This window comes from Balaenoptera musculus, chromosome 10 (genome assembly GCF_009873245.2).
Source record: "Balaenoptera musculus isolate JJ_BM4_2016_0621 chromosome 10, mBalMus1.pri.v3, whole genome shotgun sequence".
Taxonomy (NCBI): Eukaryota; Metazoa; Chordata; class Mammalia; order Artiodactyla; family Balaenopteridae; genus Balaenoptera; species Balaenoptera musculus.
In genome coordinates, this window is record NC_045794.1 from 32,007,127 (window position 1) to 32,013,181 (window position 6,055).

The window sequence follows — 6,055 nt, forward strand, 5'->3', positions numbered from 1 at the left end:
ATATATTCCCCCAAAATCTTAAATTTCCTCTCCCACCATGACTTTTCACCAGATATATGCAAATTAGCATTTAGGGCTTCTAAAAATCTTAACTCAGGTGATTGCATAGCTGTCTGTTTATATCTAGAACAGAGCTTAGCATTCACAGTCAACTCAAAGTCACCTATCCTTGGTCAGGTAGAGCTGATTTAGTTGAACCGAATGCAATAGCAGAATTTAAAAGAATAAGGAAAAGGTTCTGTTGGCTCTGAAATCTTCCTTTTACTACATTTAAATGTATAACATTTTCAGTGATGAGGTGTGAGGAGAAACCACTGTCAAGCAGTCCTGTCTACACTTTTTTCATTATTTCTAAGAAAGAATGATGTGTATATACAGACATAGCACAAGTTTTCAAGGGACTTTAGAACTTCAGTGGAAAATCTTATCCACATAGATCATCATGCCAATTAATCAATGGGAAGGGGCATACCATATTAAAGTGGTGAAAACACATACACCATTTTAAGTGAACTATATTAGTTATTTATCGCTACAGTAATGCTGCAGAAACACAACCCCAAAACCTCAGTGACATGTAACAATAAACATTAATTGCTCACACATCAGGGTCAGCAGATCAGAAATGTGGCTTTGCTAATGTGAACTGGGCTTTCTCACTCACTTGAGAGCAGGCTGACTGTCAAATGTTAGAGACTGCCTTTAGTTGGGTCCTTTAGGGCAACTTGGATCTGCTCCACTTTTCTCTCATCTTCCAGCAGGCTAATTCTGGCATGTTGTCATGACAATGGCAGAGGTGCAAGGAAGCAAATGGAAACGTGCATATACACTTTCAAGCCTTCTCTTGCCTCATGACTGCTAGTATCCTATTAACCAAATCAAGTCACATTATAAAACCCAGAGTCAATGAGCAGGGCAGGTCATTCATGTATGTGGGTGGGCACCTTATAGTTACAAGCAAAGGGTGTGGATATAGGGAATACTGAGGAATTGGAGCCAAACGATGCAGTCTACCACAGACATTTACCAAATCCCATTGGATCTAAAAGGCCATTAATTTTACCATTAAGAAAGAAAAAATACTCCTAATTAAATTATAACACAACATTTGTTTATCATGTAGAATTTTATTTTATATTTATGGAAATAGTTATTTACACAAAAATTTTTATGACTTGTGATTCTTATGCATAGACAAGAAGGAAACTATGTACAAAATAAATTGTGTAATATAGTCCTAAGTATTTCCACATTCAGAATATGACTCTTCTAAATCAATCTTAAACTCTGAGTAATTGATATTTGTGTTTTACCACAAAATACTATTCTTTGGTGGTATTGGTATATGCATCATTTCTTAAAAGAATGCTCCAGTATTTATTCCAAGCTTCTGATGTTCATTCTGCCAATACTTTCTCAATCTTATCAGGCATTAATAGACAGTTATTAGGGCCATTTAAAAAATATGTCCATAAATTCTTTGATTGTTCTCCCTTCAGGAGGTAGAAACTAATTCTCCTCCTCTTGAGGTTGTGCTGGATTTAAGGACTCATGTCTAGTGAATAGAATAAAGCAGAAGTGACAGTGCAAGACTTTGGAAACTAGGTCATAAAAAGCCCATGTGGTTTCCATGGTTTCCATTTTGGTCTGTCTGTCTGTCTGTCTGTCTCTCTCTCTTTCTCAGATCAATTGTTCTGGGAAATGCTAACTGCCATGTTGAGGAAGCATTCAGGCAGCCCTATGAAGATGACCACATAGTGAGAAACTGAGACCCCTACCAACAGCCATGTGAGTGAGCCATCTTGCAAGCACACCCCAGTCCCAGTCAAGCTCTCACATGACTGCAGCCTTCGCTAAAAGCTTAATTGCAGTCTTCGAAAGACACTGAGCAAGAGCTACCCAACCAAAATGCTCCCAGGTTCATGACCCTCATGAACTGCATGAGATAACAAATATTTGATGTTTCAGGCCACTAAGTTTTGGGGGTAGTATGTTATACATAGAATAAAATAAAGACTCTTGCTGACAAGAATTTTAAGCAAATGAAATTGTCTGATCTGGCCAACAGGAATAAAAAATGTTATCCCTATATGTCCAGATGCTCTATTTCCGTAAATTTCTGTACATAAAAAAATTTTTGGTTTTAATGATGAATCATAAGACATTTAAAAAGCAATTAAACTCAACATGTGTTATCCCCAAAATACTCCTAACTCAACCGAAGTAATGCCAATATAAACAGCTATGACCAAAGTCACATACGCGCAGGCAGTGACAACTAAGTCATTATTGTCTTCTGGCTGACGGCAATTAAGAGATGCCATAAATTGTAAGATGCATTCCATTTTCAGAGATATTAACATGTAAAAATCACTGGGTGTACTAGAAATGATAAAATATGATATTTAACAACCCTTATGAATACTTACAGCTTCTGGACCAAATTTGAGTTAAAGAAGATGAGAGTTATGTTTAGGTTAGGATGCTGAATTTTATTTGTTTAGTTCACTGAGGAAGCAAGACGCCAGCTTAGGTGGCTGGAATCTCAGTGGTGAGCTGAGATGAGCATGGCTGCCGAGGGAAATAGCCTCTCTACATTTACATCTGCCATAAAGATTACAGCTCAAAGTGTTCCACCAGGCTGAAGTGTGTTTCTTTTCATCTTCATAGAGCAGCATAAGACCTTGTATGTAATAAGAACTCAGTACATATATATATATTGAATGGATTATTGAATGAAAAACAAATTTTTAAGTTTTCAGTGTTTTCAGTAGATGTTTCTATAAATAATTTTCATATTGCTTGATTGATAATAATAATAATGATAATTACATATATTCTAATATTGCAATATTTGAATATTCTAATATTACAAGAGAATAATAAGCTTTTGAGAATGTTGTGTTTACAAGTCTGAGTTTGTGAAAACATCTGGGTGGGGAACAGGTCATCACCAAAGAGGAAGAAATTCACCTACACTTGTACTTTCAGGGAATAGCCAGTACCTCCTTCTCTGAGTATTATTTCTGTAACACTTTATTTCTAAATGTCCACACCTCAGGAGCACAGGATCAGGTTGATATGATCAATAATATTCTGCAATTTGTGGCACACACTAAGTACTGTCTGAGCACAATGTCTCTCATACTTATCATTTATTTATTTATGTATTTATTTATATATTGTATTATGTTTTTTCCATTTAACTCTAGTTCCATATCCTGCCATGCCTTCACTGTCACTTCAGTTCATCTTTTTTGTTTTATTTACACATGTTGTATGAACAATAAGTAGTATTGTTATATTTGGTTTTATTTACATAAATTATACTTCACTGCATATTTTATTCTGCTTCTCAGTTCTTTCAATTAATATTATTTGTTCTAATCTGTCCATGTTGTTCTATGTCGGTTTAGTTTATTCCTCTAGCTGCCTTTATTACATTTCATTCCTTCATTGCCATTCTCTTAAAATCTCCTCACTAAAAACAATTTGAAAACAAACATCTTTTTACATGCTTCTTTATGTGCCTCTGGGAGAACTTTCCTAGGGTATATATTCAGTGTGGAAGTTTATTAAGTTATAGTATATATGTATAACTTATATTGTCTTATACCTGTGGTTGAAGGTATAGCAATAAACAAAAGAAAGTGACACCAGTTTAAAATGGTGGCTCCAATTTTTCTTCTTCCAGCACCTGATGGCTTCCATTTTCCCACCTGAATTTAAAGTTATATAGATACATAGTTTAGCTTGTCTAACCAGGTGTGAAGTGCTTTAATTTATATTTCTCTGATGACTAAATATCCTGAGCATCTCTTCGCATGTATTATACGTATATTCTTCTCCTATGAATTGCCTATAAAAAAATCTTAACAGTCTATAGAAACCTTGAAGATGAAGATATGCATATCCTGTGAATAAGCAATTTCACTCATGGGTATATGTGATAGAAAAATGTGTGCATAGGTGTACCAAGTTAGCAAGTACCAATGTTAGCATTGTTAATATAACTCAAACTTGGAATCAACCCAAATGCTCGTCAATAGTGGCTTAGATAAATTCACTATGGTATTTTTAATATAATGGAATATCATACAGTAGATAATATGAATATTCTACTTCTACACACAATAAGAGTGAATTTTACATGCACATGTTTTTCAAGCTAGACACAAAAGAATACATGCTGTACTGTTTTAAAAGTTCAACATTAAAGTGTTCAGAACTGATTTGTTTCATTAGAAGTCAGGATATTTGGTTACCTTTGAGAAGATGGGTAAAGGTAGTGACTGGCAGGGAATATGAAGAGACTTCTGGGGTGATGTCTTTTCCTGATTTGGTGGTAATTGTACTGTGTGAAAATTCATTAATCTCTACACTTAGGACTCATGCATTTTTCAATATGCATAGTATGTTTCAAAAAATAGATTTGGTTAAAAATTCAATAAACCTAATTGTGCATAAGTCTGCATTTCTAATTATGTCTTAAATTAACATTGTTAGGAAATGTGACTATCACATATATCTCCCACAAAGGAGTCATAAAACGTTATTCTTAATCAACAAGAAAGATGACTGAAGAAGAAATTATAATCAAGTATGATAAGTCCTATGATAGGGAGAAGTCAAGAAGCTATCAGAGTAGAGCGGGCTTGGCAATGCAGACCAGGAATCAAGAAAAACTTCTCAGAGAGGATAGTGTTTAAGGTACTACCTGGTGTGTGTGGGATAGCGGCGGGGGGAGGCTGGGCAGAGTGTTACACTGAGATGAGAAGAATGTGCCTGGCAAGGGAAAGTCACTGTGAAGGGACCAAGTTGAGAGTGGCTCGGTGAGATTTAGAAGTTGAAATGTATGAGGACCCAGGCTGGAGTGATATCTTCGTGGATCATGAGGGCCCTGTGAGTCCTGGTAATGAAACTGTGCTTTAATTTACCACATTGGAGGGTGAAATAATAAGGTTTGCCTTTTAAGCCTAGTTCAGACTACAGTGTAGACAGTAGCTTGGAAATGAGCAGTACTGGAGTGAGGGAAACCAGTTAGAGGCCAGTAGTAGCAATAATCCAGGTAGAAAGGATGGTGGCCTGAAATCCTTTTGTCATGGAGGAAAATAAAGAAAGTAGACAGACTTTAGAGATGTCTAATAAGCCAAATTAAGAGAACTCATCATTTGATTGGATATGGTAAGTAGAAGAAATGAAAAATGTTGAGAATTATTTACTTGTTGCAGGTTTAGCTATTTTTCCTAAAAAATAACCAATGCTTTCAAATGACTTCAGAAATTATTTTGAATACTTTTAAATATTTGCACTGAATCTTTATAATTATAGCATTTATATTATGCTCATACTGTTCATGGCCATGACTAGAAAAAAATAATACAATATCTGGAGGAAGACAACTTAATGCATGATAATCTGTTGAAGTAAAGTAAAAGTCTGAAATACCTTCATGAGACTGAAAAGACTTGCCTACGTGAGCAAAGATAAATCAGATTGTCCCAAAGTTTCTCTAATTTTTTTGTGGTTTGTCCATGATGAGCTTTCAGATCTCTCTTGAGAACATGGTCATACAGATACTTTAAAAGAGAGTAAGTTAACATTCCCTCTCTCATTTAATCTGCCGTCCTTAGAAACATTCATCGACTGCTTACATGTTGGCCATTTCCAAAGCTAAATATTGGAAGGCAGCTTCTAGTACTGTGTGATTTGAAAACTGCCAGAAGGACATCTGTCTAATGAATCTTAGACTTCTGTATTATTTATTCTTTTGGCTTTGTGGCCCTTAAACTTGAGAAAAGCACAGCTAAAATCAAACAACCACAGCTAGCTATGTAAACTAAAATTATTATTATTAAAATGTTACCTAAATATATACAGCACAAAATTAGTTATAAATTTATTGTACTTATAACTCACACCAAAGTACATTTAAAAATTATACAATGAACTTCCCTGGTGGCACAGTGGTTAAGAATCCGCCTGCCAACGCAGGGGACATGGGTTTGATCCCTGGTCTGGGAAGATCCCACATGCTGTGAAGCAACTAAGCCTG